Raw genomic sequence first — 22,202 nt, forward strand, 5'->3', positions numbered from 1 at the left:
TCTCATATTCCTAGCTATAACAAAAATATGTTCTAGGAATGTTTTACACTGTAAGAAAATGATATGATCAATACGTTATGACAACATATGTTTTTACATTGCTGTTTAACTCATCAAAATAAGTTAAGCTATTTTCAACTTGAGAATATGAGTTATATGAGTTATACAGTCATTTCTTTTGTCAGTTTAATGTTATTTAAGTTGAAATGACTTAAACATCCAAGTTGATTGTACTTAAAAATGTAGGGCAGCAACTTTTTTTTGTGTGTACCAACGTTTCATAAGTTATTCTGAACATTTAAATATCCAATTTTTTAAATGTTATAAAAACACTTTTTCTTAGTTATGTGAACATTAAGAGAACATTGTTGATGTTCTCTGAACATTCTGAAACAAGTAACATTTAAAAACCATTAGATGAATGTCCCGTTTCAGAAACAAAACTTTCAATGAACAATGTATAAATAACGTTTTTGACGTTTTGAGAACGTTATTAAAGACCAGATATCTTTGAATCAACAAACAAGAATGTTTGTTCATAACTTTTGAAAAAAACCTTGCCTTGAGAAGAGATGTCATTGCAGGAGGGAGGGGAAGTTATTTTGGTTAAAGATTAGGCTAATAATGCTGTGCATGCATAAATCATTTACAATAAATACCGCAATATTCCGTTAAAAAATTATTGTTAATTTTGATGGTGATTTTACAATGTCTTGTTCACATCTTATTCTCAATTTCCCATTTCTAAAAAAAGAAAAAAAAGAATTGAAAGAATTACGAATAATGAATTCCCTCTACAGCCTGAAGGAGACAGCAAATAATGTGTATGGAAAGCAAACAACAGCAATTAGAATAATCACCAACATTAAGAGCAAGAATATGAATCACAGTCAAAATACAATCAGTGATAATTACAAAGATTTGCAACCACATCAGACCAACCTCAGCCCGCCCTGTCCTGACATAAGAGCTCATGTTTTCATACAACATAGTTATCTAATCTACTTCAGTAGCTGGGGCAACCTCAATACACTTTTACAGGAGACAATTATGCCTCATGTTACACTCTCTCTTCCATTGTTGTCTGATTTGCCATCAAGGTTGTGTTGCATGTATCCACAGCAACCCTTCAGCGTCTTACCGATTGAATAAGTTGGCACCTCATTAGCCCTGACCTGTCTGTTCTTCAGACCAGCTGTTTCCTCAAGCCTGACTTGCTCTACAAGGGTAACAAAGTAGCAGCCATAGCTGAATTCTTCTCTCAAGACTGCCAGGACTGTGATCAGTACCAGAGCACCAGCCCTGAATGGAGATGTGGCGAGCTGAGAGCTAAATATAGAGAGGGACAAAACCGCTTGTAAACAATGGAAAAATTCACTGGCTGGCAGTGAAATGAAAAGTGCGTGAGGGACTATGATGAATGGAATTATCTTATTTAAAAAGACAATTCACCCAAAAATGAGTACACAAAGGAAGCTATTTTTGCACAAACAATGGAAGTCAATGGGGTCCAAAACAACTTTGGACCCGGCTATACGTATATATAATATATATATATATATATATATATATATATATATATATATATATATATATATATATATATATATAGCTATATATATATATACTACAGGAATAATTAAGATTTTTAATGCTTTCGTAAAAAAGTCTCTTATGCTCACCAAGGATGCATTTACTTGTTCAAAAATAGAGTAAAAGTAATATTGTGAAATATTTCTATTCTTTCTATATATTTTCAAATTTACAACTGCTGGCAAAGTTGATTTCTCAGCAGCCATTACTCCAGTCTTCACTTGTCTGTCAAATGATCCTTCAGACGTCATTCTAATCTGCTGCTCAAATATAAATGAAAGGTTCTTCTTACTATCAAAGTTGAAAACAGTTTTTGCTGTTTAATATTAGAATGATTTCTTATGGATCATGTGACACTGTATATTTGATCAGATGTATGCAGCCTTGGTGAGCATAAAATATTTCTTTCAAAAACATAATTCCATTATTCCAAATGAACGAAAGTCATACAGAGGTTTTGGATGAACTATCCCTTTAAGATCCCTTTTGGTATTGTGTTTGCTGCTGATTATGTTAATAAAAACAGGGGAGGTGAGTGGACCAACAGGCTCTCATGGTTGTCAAGCTGTGCAGGTGCTAGTGACGGCATACTAACAACTTTACAATAGCTGCTGAACACATGCAGGCCACTGGCAGACTAATAACTTGGGTTACAAATAGGAATTAAGTCAGTCTTCATATTACTAAAGCGTCCACGGGGCGTTCTATAATAAAGGTATACTTTCAATGTAACAGTGTACGGCATAATGGCTGACATTTGCAAATCTGTATCGATGGTAACCATAAACTCAATGATCTCATGTTGACTAAATTATCGCTTTAGGACAATAACAGTGCTAAAGAGTTTAGAGGTTAGGTAAAATCAATGCCCCGGAGTATTTTTCTTTTTTTTTGGATTGTTTTTACACGTCCACTGAGATTCCGTGTTGAATCTGCACTGAAATTCGAACTGCTCTCATTGCCCAGAGGTATCTTATCATACTCTTTCAGAATTCAGCACTTTTTTTTTTGCTTTACATTCCCGAGCCTCTTTGTCCTACGGGACGTTAACGACCGTGCCTTTGCAGGTGAATGAACTCAAAGGACTTGCACTGCTATGATCTAGAAGTAATTTAACCATCTGGACCAGGGTGACGTTTTTCCAGAAGCCTGCTGGTGGTGATACACTATACACATGCACTATACAGAGATTAGTCTTATGCTGAAGTGCAACGACCTTTAAGCAAGTAAAGAAACACTGAAGGGAACTTGGACATCTTCCAGCGCTTGAATGCATCATATATTCAGCATGGGTAAAATACATAATGATACAGTCTGGAGAGATCAATGGAACAGGAAAGCCACGTGAACCACTAATTTCAGGAACGCTGAACGTGTTCAGAGTCATTAAGCAAACACATTTGCTCGCAAAGTACTTCAAACTATCATTTCCATTTTATGATCAATTTTACTCTGTTACATTCAGAGAGTGATTAAAAAAGATCACATTTGACAATAGTTGACCGTTAGAGGGAATGTCCCAAGTTGATGCTATTATGCCTAATGACCTGACACATTCTCTATTGGATGAAATGAGATGTTTTATGATAATAGTAGCGTGGCGATAGTTTGGACACACTACAAAGGTCACAATGCTGGAAAATCAAATATAGAGAGGTTTATATAACTATTGGTAAAATGAATGAACTTGAACAGTCATGGTTCAGTGTGGCTGTTAAAATAGAGTGGGACATCAGGTAAACTGGAACACAGACGTTTCATGATTGATTGTCCTTTAAATATCAGGAGACAATCAAACGTAGCAGTCATTAATCTTTGCCAGTCATTAATACAAATAAAAAAAGCCACAAGGGTCTTTATCATTCTGAAAATGTCTTCATTTGTCTTTCATCATCACCACAGTCTCAATAATAACAAAAAATCCACCAGTAAGTGAAAATCGGCTTCTTCTCTTAAACTATTAAGAATATAAATCATCAAAGGTAATTGTGCTGTATACGCATGATTACTGCATATTGAATTACAAAAAAAGATGCTTTGTTGCAAAATTGCAAACAGCTTTGCTATAATACACATACATGAATGCACATATGGTAGCCATGGCAGCTTGTTTTAGATTATTTCTATGCTGGTCGTTTATGCATTGAAAATATGCTTCTTTAAATTCATATAAAAAGTTTATTTAATTTAATAGTTATAATAATGTGTTAAGTGAAGTATATTTATTGTAGAGAAGTTAGGTCCTCTCAGTTGAGGAAAATAATATTGACAGAAATCATTTAAAAAAAATATACATTAGGCTACACGTAAAAATAAAGTAATTAAGACACGATTAAGTTAAAAAAAAAAAAATCACAGAAACTGCCAATAACAAGGTGTAGACAAAGTCATTTTCTATATAGCCTATGTCACTGCTAACAATCATATTCATGCAGTTTATGCAGGATCCTATTAAGACGTGAGACTGTTTTATTGCCGTCAAAAGCTTGATCTCTGTCAGACTAAACTACTCTGAGGCAGCACCACCACGCGGTAAATATGATTTCATCAGCAAAAGTTCCACAATACACGCACATGAAAGCATAGCCGATACGTTATGATTTCGACAATGTTTTCCTTGTTAATGTGTGTGTGAGAGAAAAATAAATATAGAATAAATAATGTTTTGAATGCGAAATATTATAGCTATTGATCTGAATTCATTCTTAAGATACACTTGTTCTTGTAAGCACAAGAGAACGACAGGCTACTGCAAATATATAAGCTTTAGCCTACATATCGCTGGTTATTTGAACACCTGAGTCGCGTATGGAGAAAAGCATAGCATGGGTTACTTACCAAAAGAAGTGTCACAATATTCCTCCTTATCATGTAGGTGAGAAGAAGCAAAGAGTCAGTGAGTTCTGTGAAATGTGACGTGTAATCCCAATATCTCTACAGTCCGCAAAGGGGGAATAGTCCGTATGAGCGCAGCTTTCTATATGAACTGATCCTCAAACGAACGCAATGAGAACAAATGACTTCCACTACTTTCTCAGACGACAGAGAGAAAGACGTGTAGCAGAGTCGCAAGTCTAAACTCTCTGGGCAGTTGAAGCGCTCCGTTCAGAGAGTGTCTAGCCTACACTGCGAGCGACGCGACGCGACGCGAACAAGACCAAGACCAGAGCGTCCCACTGAACCAACGAGCCTGTCTGCGCTGCAAGAGAGCGCGTGGACAGCTTCATTCACGATAATGGGGGTGTTCTAGTTTGCGCAACAGTTCTCTTGCAGAAGAACATTGAGAGTGGAAGCCCTAATAACTATTTATTTTTTGATCACCCTGAAAAGTTTAGGACTGCTTTGCAAAGTTCTTATTCTGATACCACCAGAGGTCACACTTTACACCAGTGCCCATAAAATAGTGTAATTTCATAAATGAGTGTTCTTTTTTTCTCTCGTTATATGACGCGTTGACTGTACAGTATTATACGATTCCTCACCAAATAAATAAACAGCCAGCCTACATGCAAATTATCTTAAAGTCACCATGACATAAAAATGGACAATCCTTGTTTTTTTATGGAATATTGTAATATTTGTAATAAATGATTTATCCATGCGTTTCATTTTTTAAACCCTAACTTATGTGTCCTCATAATCTTTAATTAATATACCTTTCCTCTCACTTGTTGCGACCTGCAATAGCAAACTACATTTTTTTTACCTGTTTATTATTTTATTTGTATTATTATTGCAGAGAACGGGAACATGGGCAAAAGAATAAGCATATAGCCTATCCAATTTTTTTTTTTACTTGTTCAAGAAGCCATTTCACCCGGATACTCGTCACCATAAGGAAGAAAAGACTATAAAATCACATCCGAAATTACATACTCTCTTGAGTAGGTACTTATTTTGAGTAAGTAATTATTTCACGACCGCTGAAAAAGTATGTTGACCGTATGTAAATTGGACCATACATTTGACTTGCTCTCATCTTCACGTGACCTATCAGCGTCAGTTGTTTCGCTTCACTGCCATTAAAATCCTCTCCCGTGGCCTCATGGGACAGTAAAGTGTCCATCATATGCACACTTCAGAATCTGGCCGGAAGTAGGTCATCCTGGTACTTTTTTGCAACTCTTTTATGAGTAGGGGTAGCCTACTTCATACTTCTTTTGTCACATACTGTTTTTGCCTATAGTAGAAGTATGTGATATTGGATGCAGGGCCTTTAGCAACTTACATTGTTCTCGGTAATAAAAAAAATGGTGGAAATAGGCTATTAGGAATATTAATTGCAGTTAAGTAAGGTGGATACTGATTGGCTGTCAATCAGTTAAAAAAAAACTGATTCCAACAATTCCGTTCCTCTCCTTATCGTTTAAGCTGTGGACTCCATTTGAACACTATGAATGCATAATTTTTCACTTGCATTAGTCTACAATGGATGTTTTATTTATATACCACATTAAAATATTCCAATAAATTTCAGCACAGTGAAAAAGGAAATGAAGAGTTATTTACTGCTATTCAGATTAAAAGATTTAATTGTACTCTCTAGGGTGCAATGCTTTTTTGGGAAAAAGCCTGTTTTTTAGTATCGGAAAGTATAATGACTTGGATATAATGCCCTACTTGTAGTAGAGAGTTGCTATGTAGCCAGGAAAGGAGGGAAAAAAAGAACGAAGGACTCCGCAAATATTATATGCTTTTGCCTACATGAAAGCAGAGTATTAAATTCCATGAATGACATACTGTGTCTGTGAGAAGTTCAAAATGAGTGGCAATAACATTTACATTTGGATAATGCACAGTGTTCTTGGAACACAAGAAGATTAAAGCCGTTATCAAGTTTAGATGTGGACCAAAACCTTAATCCTGAGACAATCTTATTTGCTGTGTTCATTAGCCAGAAAACATTGCCAAAAAGCAATCAAATATTTGCCAGCCTGAAGGCAAGTGCGATCATCTGCTATTATTGCGTCCATAAAAAGGATATAGAGGCTTCTGAGGACTCACAAATCAAAAAGCATCCTGTATCGCTTGACGACTGTGTTTAACAATACATAATTCCAGACTCCTGATGAAAGCTTTGAAGACAGTCTAATGATTAAGTTGCCAGGCAACTGTCTGCTAATGTTAAGACCCCTTCACCTGGCTCTAATGTGGGTTTTTGAACATGTTTTGGCAGGGCGCCGAGATTATCGACTACACTGAAACAAGTCTGTAGTAGAAACAGTTTTCACTCAGAAATTGCTAGTAGATTTCACAAACAATTACAAAGAAAAGGCAAGTAAAACATTGAATTAAAAGTGAAATTTTGAACCTGATCTCATGGGAAAACTCAATGGGTTTCTATATAGAACCCCCAAAAAGTTCTATTAGAGACCCATCTACACTACATCGAGACCCATCTGGATCATCTCCTCAGTTCTCACGCCAATGCTTCGTGGTGCTCTCGTGAACTCACGTCAGAGGCCCACACAGAAGTAAATTAATAGTTGAATAAAGTCGTTGTTTTGTTTGTTTTTTGCACTCAAAAAGTATTCTCGTCGCTTGATAAACTTAAGGTTGAGTCACTGTAGTCACTCGGACTATTTTAACAAAGTCTTTACTAACTTTTCTGGGCCGGCAGATGAAATGACCTAGCAGCCTATGGAGGAGTGAGACAGCTCTCAGATTTCATTAAAAATATCTTCATTTGTGTTCCGAAGCTGAACGAAAGTCTTACGGGGTTGGAACAACATGAGGGTGAGTAATTACTGACAGAATTTTCATTTTTGGGTGAACTAACCCTTTAATACTTTTATGTTTAACAGGTTATTTCAGTATTTTCTATTGATAACGCATGTTTACGAGCTGTTTAATTTATCAAATGTAATCAAAATAAATAAAGATTTAGAGAACTAAATCCAAAATGATCCCATGATGGGAACCCCAAAAGGTTCTATATGAAGCACCTGACAGAACCCTTTAAGCTATATATATGACCTTATATTCTATATTATAAGAGTGTATGTATTAATACAAACAAAAGTTAGCGTAAAGGTCCACCCCTAAACATAGCAACCATTGGGGCGTAAGCAGAGTGTACAAAAATGTACAAATGAGATAATCCTAATTCACACAAATTAGCCACCAGTTCACAAAAACGTAAAATAGTTAAGAATTGCCATGACATTGTGTTGTATTTTCTTGCAAAACGTACGCCAATACTTTAAAAAAATATATTTTTTAAACAGTGTATTTGTCCGGACATGCAGCATAAAGCCTAATTGCCCAAACCGGTCACCACTTATCCAACAGGACCATATCAACCAGCCTTGTGGTACACAACCTCCATCCATCACCAAACAACCGTTTGCCAAGTTTGGCCCCCACTGGGAGCATTAAAACAAAAGGGAAGCATTGAGCTAAACAACTACCTCAGCAGTGATTCCATCATAAGTGACAGGGGTCCCTGGGGCCACTCAGGGTACCATGAAGGAGGATGTCAAGCTGCCCCGTAAGTCCATCAGGCATTATTCACCTCTGTGTGCCTGCACGCAGCTCGCTGGGGCGCAGTGAAACGTCCCTCGGCCGGTCAGGTGATTTCCCTCGCTTTTCTCTCGCTCGGGCCGGCTGTGTTGGAACTATTGACCCCTGTAGGAAGAAGGAAGTTTGGGTTTCATGATGGAATGATGCTCAGAGAATAAAAACGGACAAAGAGGTGTAATGAAATGTACTTGGGGATCTGTATCTAACGTCAGCGCTTTTCTTTGTTTGAGTTTAGCCAGTTGCAGACTGTATTTGTCACTGTTCAGCCAGTTTCAGACAAGATGGATAGCATTAGAACCTTCTTATTGTAAGAGTACGACTGGGGAAGTTAGTAATCTGAGCGATATCGAGTCAAGTTCACCTTCAGCTTTAAAACCAATTTAGGGGCACAAAATGAAAATGAGCTTTTTAAGTGGCTATACAAGTATTAAAAATCAGTCCACACTGAAATAAAGCTGAGGCTCGAATTTCCAGGGATATTAACAGTGATTAAATTACATTATTTTAGCTCAACGTGAGGCCCATAAAACAAATGCTAAACGGGTTCCATAAAGGAACACTGTAGAAGACAGAACCAATATATTACATTAAGTGAATTTTTACTCACATCAGATGCTTTTTTTTCCTCACGAGGAGAGCAGGGAGATGTGGAGATCTCATGTTTCAGGGGAACTTCCCTGCCCTCCATGATACACTGAGGCCTTTCAGCGGAGGTTAAAATGCCACAGCCCACAGTCACGACCTTTTCACCTCAAACCCAAATAGACTAAAGCTTGCCATTATAGGAATTACAGGTCATCCGCTCGTGCACTAAGCAATTTAAGATAATAACAACTCAGATTTGTATATGGAACTTTCCACAAATAGGGTATAACACAAATATTTTGTGTTTTATATGAGATTTGACATTTTTTGCAACCCTTTTACCAGACTTGGCACATATCTAGGTGGTTAAATTGTCCAAGTAATTTAGTTAAAAACATATGAAATTTGAAGGATGACAAAACATATGACAATAAAAAAGAAGATGTTGAAATTTTAGCCTTAAATAATCTGTCACTCAGTAGGAACTTGTTCGTTTGGGACCAACTGTGGTTTTGTAGTTATTGAAAATCTTATAACATAAATTAATGGAAAAAAAAAACATTTTTTTTTTACTATAACTTGGGTAACAGAATTGAATTGTTAAGCTTGCCAAAAAATGGATAAAATGCATTTTATAATAATAACAACAACAACAAAAACCACATATCTATATTTGGAACCAAAAATGGTCTCTATCGCTTTAGAAAAAAAAATGACAGAAAATTGTACCATATTCATGGACAGTGCTTTACAAAGTCATCTTGTCACATACTGCAAAAACATTCTGGCCAAAACATATTTGTGATACACAGTGAAGCTCAATGAAATATATTTTTGAAATTGAAAATATATTTCGCTTCAACCTTCATATACCAAAATATATTTCAAAATGTATTTCAGGGGCAAGAAATTATATTTCCAATCGTACAGTAGCCTGCATTTAGACCAAATGTGCCTACTAGATACCAAAACTATATTGTGTATCCACCATTTGAAATTACATTCTAAAATACACTGATCAGCCACAAATTTGAAACTGCCTACCTAGCTGGCAACTCTTTTTCATGTTCATCAAACAACAAAACGAAAACAATTTTGTGGCAAGGGTGCATTATTTATGTATTTATTTATTTACTGATTGGAACATTGTTAAGTATGTTCATTGCTGATTTTTATTAAAATTTTCATGTATTATAGACTACAAATAAAGTTTTTCTTTAAATGTGACATGTAAATGTATTTTCGTTTGAAATATATGGAGGGCAAATACATATTTTAAAATGCTTTTATATATTAATTTATATATATATATAATATATATATATATATATATATATATATAGAGAGAGGCCTATTTTAAGAATATATTTCGTAAAATATATAGAAAACTGGCAAAAATTGTATTGGTAGAAAATATATTTATGTATTTACAGTATTTTACCAAATTTTTAGCATCTAGCTTCTTATTGGAATTTAAGTCAACAGATGATAAACTGTAAATAAACATTAGCTAAAGATTTGTTATTTAACTTACCATATACTTATTTCCAGATGCCCTCAGTGACTCCTTCCTAAACCAGCACATTAATTATTACAGTGTGTTTGATCATGTTGTCGTGTGGTTCGCTAATCGAAATGTTGCAATTAAGTTGGGCTTCAAATCCTGATTCGCCCACCTCAGTGCAGGTAAACATCCATCATCTCTCACTCCCACAGAAGAGGCCACTGCATCTTAACAAGCGGCCCAAAAACACTCACATGAAAACAGTTTGTTGACAGGCAAGTTTACATTGGGGTAAATTGGTTTCAGGCACATACCAGACAAGTTAATTAATTTTAATTACTCACGGTGAACGGCAGAGGTCAGGCAAAAGTGCAGACAGGGTGGGAAGAAGTTTAGTTTGCCACCAAGTTGTTCACTAGAAAAAACAAACAAACGCAAACTTTGAGACAAGAGGGCGGGTTGTTGCAACTACTAATCTTCTCTGTGTCTGCCTCACATTTTCAAAGCTTGTCATAATATTTACAGCACATCATGATTTGGGTACATAGAGAAATTTTTCATTAGAGGAGTTTTTCAAATACAACACATGACAATAATATGCATTAAACACCCTCTTTTCATATGTTATGATGTTACAAAGGATTACTGCATTGACAACTGCAAAAGAGTCAAATTGGAAATTTTAACAAGATGTACAAATGAAAAAGATCATGATATACCACCCTTTGTAGACCAGAAATATCATTATAATTACTTACATGGTCTACTTACTTTCTAGAAATTGGATTGTGTGGAAGATGGCGAGCCAGTTTAATTTCATGCAATGCAGTGAGAGCAAAAGAGCAGATAAAGCACACAGATATGGGTTTGTGACATCCCAGTAAAATCACACGCGTCGGCAGAAAGGACACTTTTATAGGTTGAACAATAAAGGCAGGTGCTTTAAAGTCAGCTGGAAATGTGTTCACAAACCATTTTAAGTCAAGTCAAGTCAAGTCACCTTTATTTATATAGCGCTTTTTACAATACAGATTGTATCAAAGCGCTTCACAGTGATAACATGAAAACAATATAACAAAAACAATATAACAATATAACAAAGTTTGTTTCTAAAAGAAATTGCGTCAACGTCCACCTTAAGTAAGGCAGATCAATAATATTATTGAATATTAAATGTTAAATGTCCCCAACTAAGCAAGCCAAAATCCAAGGCAACAGTGGCAAGGAACCAAAACTCCATCAGGTGACAGAATGGAGAAAAAAACCTTGGGAGAAACCAGACTCAGTCGGGGGGCCAGTTCTCCTCTGGCCAACGGAAGAACAGTGCATGATTCGGGCAGCATTACAAGTCAGATTGGATCGGAACATTTAGAGTATTTTTTGGAAGTCCAAGTATGCACGCCGGTCTTAAGACGAGTTGTTGAGGATCAGTGCCGTCCACCATAGAGAGTCCATATCGCCCGTGTTGAGTCGTCACTTCATAGGCTTTGTGATTGGAGCATCTGAAGTCTCCGTGAGAGGCTGGATACAAACTGGAGCTGACGAACGCCATTTTCTCGGGACTCGCGTCCCGAGATAACAGCAGAAAAGCAAAGGGAAAATAATTAGCGTAGCTGCTGTTCATAATGATGATTTCCATAACACAGGCGTAAAAGACAAAACATGAAGACAGTGACTCTTGCGTCCCAAAATCACCCCCCTCCGTCCCCCACTCAACTCAGCCCAGCTTACTGACCTCTACATCCCTCCTGCTGCTGAGACCTAACCACAATCTCACAATCTCTCCGCAACCCAACCATACGCGCCAACCCGTTGACTAAGGCTGTCGAGCCCCACTGGTGCGTGAATAGGCAGTTTCAGTGGACAACGGTTCCGTATGGCATACCACCTACCGCAACACAATATCTGCCCAATCACCCGTCATTCACGCAATATACACAGGAACGTAATAACTGCAAATACTATGCAACCTATACAGATAACCTACAGTCTCTTCAAGTTTTATAGTATTAAATGCATTTGATCTGATTCAGCAGTATAATAAAAGGTAAGCATTATGTAAATGCTTGGCTAAAAAGATGCGTCTTTAATCTAGTTTTAAACTGGGACAGCGAGTCTGAGCCTCGAACAATATCAGGAAGGCTATTCCAGAGTTTAGGAGCTAAATGTGAGAACGCCCTCCCTCCTTTAGTGGACTTAGATATCCTAGGAATGACTAGAAGCCTCGAATTTAGTGATCTTAAAGAACGCGATGGATTGTAGGGCGATAGAAGGTCCATTAAATACACAGGAGCTAAACCATTTAGGGCTTTATAGGTCAGTAATAGTACTTTGTAATTGATACGGAACTTGATAGGTAACCAGTGCAGAGATGATAGAATCGGTGTTATATGATCATATTTTCTTGACCTAGTAAGAACTCTAGCGGCTGCATTTTGCACTAACTGTAGCTTGTTTATTGAAGATGCAGGACAACCGGCTAATAAAGCATTACAGTAATCTAGTCTCGAGGTCATGAATGCATGAACTAACTTTTCTGCATCGGAAACAGATAGCATGTTACGTAATTTAGCAATGTTTCTAAGATGGAAAAAGGCCGTTCTTGTAACATATGAAATATGATTTTCGAAAGACAAGTTGTGGTCTAGTATAACTCCCAGGTCTTTTACCGTAGAGGATAAAGTAACAGGACATCCTTCTATATTAAAGTTGTATTGTAAGTGGTTTTGTGGATAGTTTTTTGGACCAACAAGTAATACCTCGGTTTTATCTGGATTTAGTAGCAGGAAATTATGCGTCATCCAGCATTTTATATCTTTAAGACACTCTGTCAATTTTGATGAGTTAGTGTTTTCATCTGGCCGTGATGAAATATATAATTGAGTGTCATCAGCATAACAGTGGAAATTAATTCCATGTTTTCTTATAATATTACCAAGTGGCAGCATATATATTGAGAATAGCAGAGGGCCTAACACCGATCCTTGCGGCACTCCATAGTCTACTGACGTTATCTTCGATTTTTCCCCATTTAAACAAACAAAATGGTAACGGTCTGATAAATACGATCTGAACCAGCTTAATGCCTGTCCCTGAACACCAGTGTAGTTTTGTAGTCGATCCAAGAGTATTTTATGATCGATAGTGTCAAACGCAGCACTAAGATCGAGTAGAACTAGTATTGAGATACAACCTTGGTCAGAAGCTAAAAGTAAATCATTTGTAATTTTAACTAGCGCAGTTTCTGTGCTATGATGCGGTCTGAATCCTGACTGATGCGGTCTGAATCCTGACTTTGTAGGACTGACTTTTGATTTTACTGAGCTAATCTGACATATTCAATAAGGGTAAAAGTAGGAGAAGACTTAATTTTATCCATCATTGATTAGATGTGAAAAATAGGTGTTACGTACTAGAATGACACCAGTTGGAGGGGAGTTATAGGTTTTGCTCTTGGTGATCAACAAACAGTTATTACGAAGATAAATTATTTAAATTAAAACAATTCTATTTAAAGTGGCCATTCTCAAAGAACACATTATTGCATTCCACTGAGCTGCTTTTCTGCTATTTTTTATATGTAACATGCGCTAAATGGATGTGTTTGACAGTTGCGCTCACGTCTTACATCTTTTGCGGTGTGGCATGGTTTAAAAAACGCATCTGTACCCATATTTTTTTAAATGTGTGTCATCTGCTTCCAGTAATTTTTAGCTGTACAAAACATCTTGTAAGGCTGCTTGATATTGCAAAAGTGTTTTTTTTTTTTTTTGGTCATATTATTTTAGTGTTGTTGTAATTATAAACGCACGGCACAGGTTTGTAGTGCAAATAGTTTTACCGTTTACTGGGGCTGGGCAGTATCGTGGCGAAGATTTAAAATGTCTATCGTTAGAGATTTTTCTATAGTTTATATCGCGGTATTTAAATATATCCGCCTAGCAGATCAAAAGCTGGCCGTTCATAATGTTAAAAAGTTCATCTTAAAAGATAATGATAATCAAAACGATTTTGTTCGTTTTTGGCAGAGTATCTGAGGTACAAGCTGCAAAGGCAGAAGAATATTAGAATAATTAGAAGAATATTATTCGTCTTTATTAGACGAATAAAGACTATTCTGGATAGGGGGTGGGGAGCAGCAGTTCATTTGCATTTAAAGATACATGCACGAAAACAGCATGTTTTTTGCTTCCACTCAAAAATTGGCATTACAACATGGTAGGCTATAATAAATTATCTGTGGGGTATTTTGAGCTGAAACTTCAGACACATTCTGGGGACATCTAAGACTTATATTACATCTTATAAAAAGGGCATAATCGGTCACGTTTAATGTTAAACGCATTAAACGTTTAATGTTTAAATGTTTTAATGCTAAAAGATCTCAATGCGGTGCCTGCACACACACCTGAAGCACGTGCAAAGAAAGCCGTCTCTCTCAGACAGCATGTGCTCCCATTCAGTTCTTTTTCACGGCTTGTTGCTCTTGAATGATCAAAAATATATGCACAATTGTGTCAAAATACCCAACCTTTAAAGACAGCCCAAATGTGAGCTACAAGGTTGTTAATCAATGGTATTTGCTTATGTTAAAGCTGTCATTCCACAGTATTTTAACTTATTTTTTTAAATAATCGTGTTTAACAGTGGAATTCTTGGTCCAGAACTATATTACCCATGTTGCTTTACAGAAAATTCCACCAATCAGAGAAAGTCACGTATAGTTCTGTTTTGGCTTCGTTTTCTCTGAGTTCTGTTCCTGTTTTGCCTGTGTTCCCTTTGCTAGTTTTTTTCCATGGTCTAAACGAGCAAGTAAAAATGGGCTTACCAGCGGTATGTCTTTTCCTCCATCCTGAAGAGAGGACCCTGTTGGAGTATTTGGGCTGGGTGCTTCAACACACCGGCATCACTATCACCTGCTCCGCACCCAGAGAACAGCCAGCAACCATCCCGAATCGATGTATGGATAAGACGCCAGAGCCCACCGCAGATGGAGGATTCACGCCTGCCGCAGTGAACGAGCCGGAGCCTACAAGGATGCAGTCATACATTGCCTCAGAGCCTGGGCCTCACAAGATGTCTGACCAGGTGTGTGAGCCAGCAGCATCATCCGCAATTGCTGGAGTCCTCGTAGAGTACGAAGGAATGGAGGAAGACCCCGCACACATTCCCACCGCTGAGGGTAAGCTTTTTTCAACTGGATATTTTGAGAATTTGGATGAGGAAATTTCCCTTTCTCCCATCCACGTTGGTCCCACCCAGCATGAAGTCTCCTGTGCCCCCGCTGGTCCAGCCCAGCTCAGAGTCTCCTCTATTCCCAGAATTCCTTCCCAACCTTCCTCTCCCGCCTCCTCACTCAAAATCAGCCAGTTCCTCAGCCCTGCCTCCGCTGGTTCCCTTCAGTCCCTCGGCTTCTCCCTCTGTGGATCTGCTTTGGGTCCTCCAGTCTCCAGCTCCGCCCTGTCAAGGGGATTCCCGACTCCTCCTCTAGCCGATGTTCTCGTCACTTCACCTCGGTCCGTTGCCCTGATTCCTCGGGCCATTGCACTGATTCCTCCGCCTTAGCTGATCCCTCCCTCGGCTCCACCTGGGACCATCGGCCTTACTGCTCCACTTGGCTCCTTCGACCCTCCTGCGCCACATCAGTCGGATGTCGCCTCATCTACGCCATGGACTTGCGAGCCATCAGCTGCTCTCCATCTCTCCACTCCTATGGCTCTGTCTATCTCTGCCCTCCCTCCAGCTCCACCTCAGCCCTCCAGTACCTTGGGTCCACCTCGGAGGGTCGTCGCTACGGCTCCGTTGCGGCCTCCAAGGCCTGCGGTGTAGTACTGGTCCACCTGCTCTTCGTCCACACTTTGGGCTCCCTCTCCACTGGCTCCTTCTCCATCTGTCATCAAGGAAATCTCCACCATGGCTCCTTCCTCCCTCGACTTCACCGTGGGGTATCGTCCTGGCTTGACTCTGGATTTCAATCCTGGTTGTTTACTCTGTCATCATCCTTGGCTCCCTATCCTCTGCCTGCCCTGCATCCTTCTCCAAAGCCCTTTCTCCTCAGTTGGACTGTTATGGAGCGAGGACACACCTTCCAGAAGGGGGGTGTAATGTCACGTGTAGTTCTGTTTGGTTTAGTTTTCTCTGTGTTCTGTCCCTGTTTTGCCCATGTTCCCTTTGCTAGTTTTTTTCATGGTAATTCATTGAATTCACACATGTTCCTCAGTTACGTTAATCATCACCTGGCTATTTAAGCCCAGAGTTTTCCTTAGTTCTTTGTCCTAGATTGTTGATGTTATTTATTAAAGGACTGTTTGCTCTGATTATCTCTGCCATCGTGCAGCCACATCCTGTTAGAAAGAGGCAAAACTGTATCATTTTTAATTCGATTCTGCTGTTTGCAATGCTTCATGAAATTGTAGTTCTTTCCCTCACTAAATCTGTTAAGTGCACAGTCTTGTATCTTTGTATTTTTGTCTGATTTTCAATTTTTTTTGGCTTCAAATCAAAGTTTGTAATGTTATGATTCACCTCGGAGCTGGCTGGTTTGGTTCATGGCTTATAACGCTTTTACAAACACATTTGTTATATCCCTATGGGATACCAACACTGCTGAAAAATGTGCAGGCACTGCTGCACTCTATCCACATTATTTTGCAAAGCGGAAGTAAATACGATGACATACTTCCTTCTAATTGTGTTAGACTTCCGTTACGCTAGCCGGTATAGGTAAGAAGCCATGTTTTGGGAGCACACACAAAACACTATTAAACACCGTGATGGCTAATATTTATCACACCCGGTGTATAACACAGTGGGGGGATGAAATGAAGAAGTGGCCTGACATCTTATGAGAACATTTTCAATTATTTTGTGATGGGTCTCGGAGTAGACGTGTCTTCGATGCGCGTCTCAGCAGCTCGTTTAACAAATGCCATCTCTGCATATGCTGTGAGTTTTGGTTGCTCATGACGCTCATATGGGAACGCAATGTGCGCATTTCACCAGATTTGTAAAGTAAATCATCTATAAACCTATGCCAACACAGGAGAATACATCAATATATTTTTAAATATGCAAACTGTCCTCGCGACTTCAAAATAAAAGTTTAAACCCTTATGAGTTTGTGTGTTTTGATGTCCACATGTTATTGTTCAAGAAATGACAGTGGCTGTAACATTTCAATCGTAAAGAAGTGGCCAAATATTAAAGGGATGATCTTCCGTGGGTCTGCCGAAGGGGAAAGAGCAAACGTACGGAAATTTGGGGGGTTTCTCACAAATGTGTCGCTCAAATACACACAAGATAGATACTGCGTTTAGAACCTTAATAACGTCATTTAACATGCACAATGAACTGCATCGTGTCACACATTAAGCATGTGCGTGCAAAGAACTCAAAATGGTGATTGAATGGTTAATGCAAAAGATACACTGTTAACTATTTGACTAAAACATAAAAATAACAAGCAACTCGCATTGCCAGCGTGTTCACACATTACTATAATGCTTTTAACCAAAGCCGACAAGCTTCTTGCAGCATGCAGATCATAGGGTTCCCCACATCTACATTGAGTTCTGGGGCGTGGATTACGGTCAAAACAAATATCTTGCAGGTATTTTTTACTATTATTAGCTATTATGGCACACCCTAAAGCCCAATTTATACTTCTGTGTCGAACTCACGCCGTAGCTACGTCGTATAGGCTGTGTGTAGCGCGCGTACCCTTCGGCGTACCCTGACGTGCACCTCTCCAAAAATGTAACAACGCGTCAATTCTACGCGTACCACAAGCGCTGTGATTGGTCTGCTAGAACCGCTCCCTGGCTTTTACATGCTCCTTCTGCATGTGTAATTGCGCGTCAACGGGGACAACGACGCAGAAGTATAAATGAAAACCAACGCGTAGTCTATAAGAGGCTCCGGCGTAGGTCCAACGCAGAAGTATAAATCAGCCTTAACTGTGCAAAGGATGCCAATCTGCCTGCAGTCCATATTAAAAGTTAGCTAGCCAGTCAAAACTACACAGTTGACACAAAACTATGGGTTCACAATACAACTACGATTAGCGGAAGTGACTTACCAGAAATCTAACACCTTATATTTCAAAAATGGCGGCGCCTGCTCTTGAGTGAAAAATAAAGTGGATAGCTGCTAATGATTTAGAAGTTTCACACATTCACAGACAATTGTGTTTTTCATTCCACTGCCCTGCATCTCACAATTTTTAAATACATTTTGATTTCTAATATGGTGGGCATTTTCATTGACTCTTTCTGTAGGTTACATCGGCATGGCCCTAGATAGTGACAAGACTTTTTTTTATTGAGTTTGAATTGATTCGTTTAAAAACCCGATTCATCCAGGAATGAAACACAATTACTGTGATCATGCATTGATTTTTTTGGAACTACTTTCATTGGCAGAGCAAAAACAGATAATGAAACTGTTGTGTCTAAAATGTAAGTTACTTAAGATTAACGTTTATTGAGCTGTTGAATAAAAGCAATAACGCACTCGCAATCATGCTGATGTTGATCATAATGTATTCACAAATATCAAAGACTGAAATTAGTATAATTTATGTATTTTAGCCAAGAAACATTCAACTAATCCAAATGAAAAACAACAGATTGATCCCAATAATGTACACGTCTAGCACGGCAAGTGCATTGATCTGTTTCAGAAGAAAGAACAGGTTTTCCCAAATCATGACTAGGATCGGATGATTTGTGTCAACATCACCATTCTATCCTGTGGCCTGTCAGCTGTGAAGCATGGGATTGAATTTAGTTTGTAATAGAACAAATCATATTGTCTCAGTCCAGTGAGAGAGATAAGAGTCATAATGTTGCCTTTTCACCCAATTGAAGAATCTGTTCCACAAAGTCAAAGTTTTTCCGCTTTTGTTTGGTTTTCTCTACGGTTTGTTAGAGCATTGTAATGGAGTCTGTTTGTGAGGTAATGGCTACCTCAGAAGGAATGAAATGAAGTAAATATGCTATATCACCTTTTACAAAACATTTTGGGACAAAACTTAACTTCGATTGATATATAAGTGAATATATAAATGAATCTTGGCTATCAAATTAGACAAGTGAGACGCAGTTGCTAGTCAAACTTGACTTGTTTCTCAGGAGCGTTTCTAATGTGTAACTCCATCAGGAATTTTAATTAAACTGCTGAGTAATCTCCGGCGTCCATTTTTCTTTCCTTCTCACACACATTTTGCACTCATTCTCTGAATGCTGTTGAATGAACACAGCCACATTATCACTTAATTAATTTCTATCAGCCATGCCACAATAGTTTCTAGAGTAAAAACAGCATCTTTCAAAATGACAACAAGCAAGAATCTCTTTTGTTTTTATGGAGGGCTGTTTTCGCATTCTCGTTTTCATAGACCATTCATTTGAAGCCTTGTGACATTAAAAAACCTGACAGTCACAATGGATATTAGGTGAAGAAGTCATCTGGAAAAATAATGGTTATGGCACAGAACTAAATTGTGTTCCTTTGTGCAAAATATTCCAGTTAACGTCTGTATGTATGCATGTATGTATATGTATATGGTTATTAATATACATCATGCACAAATTTCATTACATGCCAATTTAAGGAGTAAAATCACACAGAGACCCTCTCTGTTGCTAAATGAAAGCTGTAGGAGGGAGAAAGTGTGAGAGACTGAAAGAGAGAGAGAGAGAAAATGGTAGCTCCTGACCATGAGAGCGATTGCTAGACCACCCAGCACAAATTTCCTCTGCCATAAGCCATCAATAATCAGACACAATGTTAGGAAAAATTACTAATGTTTATCTCTTGCATTATGAGAACCCAGCATGGGCACCTGCCAAACAAACAAGAAAGCATCTTCCAATTGTGTGCTTCATATTGCCATGAAGCGTGAAATATGAACAGTCCAGAACTTGTGTGTGTGTGTGTCACGATTGAGCTGTGTAGTATCATCCAAAGTCGTAATTTCAAATTTAAAAAATTTAAGTCAGTTTGATATAATTTAAGTTGAAACGACCTGTACTGGCAATTTGATAATACTTAATTTAAGGCAGATCTTTGTTTTTTGTACAACAATTTCAAATTGAAAATGTTCTGTTTATGTTTGGATTCAATGAGCAGCATTTGATACTGTGTCTATATTACTATACATTCCACATCAACCTAATTCTATATATTACAATAACAATAATAAACTTCTTTAGAAAATAATTATAAATCAAATATTTGCTGTACACCATGCGCTATTTATTACTACTTACTTGAGTAACTTAACTACAAATGTAAAAAAAAAAAAAAAAAAAAGACTAATAAGATTAGTGTAACTAAATAATCAAAATAGTCAAAACTATTAAATATTTTACTATCACTGTTATTTTAGTAAATAAAATACTAATTAGATTATTCACCATATTTAGATGATAAACATCTTCATTGGAACAGTGGTGAAAAGCATTTTATATTTCAGAATTATACGAGATTTGATGTGCTTAAATACCCCCTGTGGTGAAAATCAAGTTTTTAATGTTGTTTATGTCTATGTGGTGTTTTTAATATGCTTTAAGACAAACCATGTGTGTCAACCATGTGTGTGTCAACACCATTGCTGAGTATTTTCTCCTTAAAAATGCAGTGAACCAAAGTCTCAAAAATGCGGTTTGAAATCATCCTTGTTCTCTACGTCACCGTGCTCTCTACAGGCGGGCTTTAGCATATCATTAACTATGCTGCGAATCAGGGGAGTCTCAAGACAAGCCAGGTTCTCTTACGAGAGGTTCTCTCGTATTGCGCAAGTTGCTTACGCTACGGGTAAAGTCATCTTTTCTCGAGATCTGAAGCCAAAAATTATCCTTAATTTTGTATTTATTGTCAACGCAGTGCAGCAGACAGCAGACTATAGCAGACTGAGTAAGTGTGCTCATTGGTGAAGTGTGCTCGCTTTGCGCCCTCTACGCGTCACAGCCCGCCAAAGTGGGAGTGGCCAACGTATATAAAAGAGGGGATCAACAGGCTGAACCCTGATTTTCATCTCTTCAGCGAAGCTGTCCGCATCGCTGGATCTTGAGAAGCCGCCGCCGTCGAAACAAGCGACCAGCAAACTCAGGAAGCAACTGAAGAAGCCGGCCGTCTTCGCCACCTTCAGCGACCCGTGCCTGCTACGCTGCGCTGAGTGCGAAGAGCTTTCAATGTCGACCCTGCGGGCTCGACTTGAGTTCTTCAATGATGCCGCTCTGCCTGTCTCTGCTGGGCCGCGCAGGAAGAAGCGCCGCTCTCAGAGACCACCGGAGACCGAATTGGCGCCCAGAAGCCCGCCGGAACCTTTCCCTCGAGCTTCTCTTTCGCCATCCCCGCCCCTCCTCTCTGACGCGGACCCGCAGGTTCCCGCCCGCGCCGCCGCCGCTTCAGAGGACGAGGCGGATGATTTGAACATGGACGTTGTCGCTGACAGCTGCTCTCTTCTGGCATCTGACAGCGAGGAATGGTCCGGTTCGCACTCGTCAGTCCAGGAGGCCGGCCGTACTCGGGCCGGCGTTGATGCAGAGCTTCTGCGCCTCCTCACCAAGGCTGTCGATCAACTCGGCCTCGAGTGGTCAGCGCCTGAGGAGCCCGCGCCAAGGACTGCATCCAGGACTGCGCCCTTCCTACCGGCGCTCCACTCCGAACTCTCCAAGTCATGGAACGCCCCTTTCTCCGCGAGAGTCCGCTCTCATGCCTCCTCGACGCTCTCTCAGGTTGACGGCGCCGTCTTGAAGGGGTATAACTCTATTCCCCCGGTGGAAGAAGCAGTGGCAGCGCACCTTTGCCCGCCCTCTGGATGGCGTTCAAAGGCTGCCCTCCCCTCTAAGGCCTGCAGGACCACTTCAGCCCTTGTCGGCCGCGGTTTCGCCGCCGCCGGACAGGCCGCTTCAGCCCTGCACTCCATGGTGGCTCTGCAGATTTTCCAGGCCGTTCTCCTCCGTGAACTGGACGAGAAGAGCTCGGACCAATA

At 39.0% G+C, this 22,202-nt stretch overlaps 2 protein-coding genes across 5 annotated transcripts in view; one reads left to right on the top strand and one right to left on the bottom strand.

Moving 5' to 3' along the window:
• The window catches only part of sema5a (sema domain, seven thrombospondin repeats (type 1 and type 1-like), transmembrane domain (TM) and short cytoplasmic domain, (semaphorin) 5A), a 150,629-nt gene extending 145,993 nt beyond the window's left edge, over positions 1-4,636 (bottom strand). For 3 of the 4 annotated variants that reach the window (XR_008807377.1, XR_008807378.1, XM_056254083.1), the window contains exon 1: positions 4,432-4,636. The gene's annotated coding sequence lies outside the window, so the exon portion shown is untranslated. Of the gene's footprint in view, positions 1-1,141; positions 1,314-4,431 lie in introns of those variants that run through there. The other variant, XM_056254084.1, reaches the window with a different exon arrangement.
• The window catches only part of cbln2b (cerebellin 2b precursor), a 449,384-nt gene that overhangs the window by 66,582 nt on the left and 360,600 nt on the right, over positions 1-22,202 (top strand). The gene's annotated exons all lie outside the window — the stretch shown is intronic.

The sequence above is a fragment of the Rhinichthys klamathensis genome, unplaced genomic scaffold (assembly GCF_029890125.1).
Source record: "Rhinichthys klamathensis goyatoka isolate OS25496 unplaced genomic scaffold, OSU_Roscu_1.1 h1tg000110l_1, whole genome shotgun sequence".
Taxonomy (NCBI): domain Eukaryota; kingdom Metazoa; phylum Chordata; class Actinopteri; order Cypriniformes; family Leuciscidae; genus Rhinichthys; species Rhinichthys klamathensis.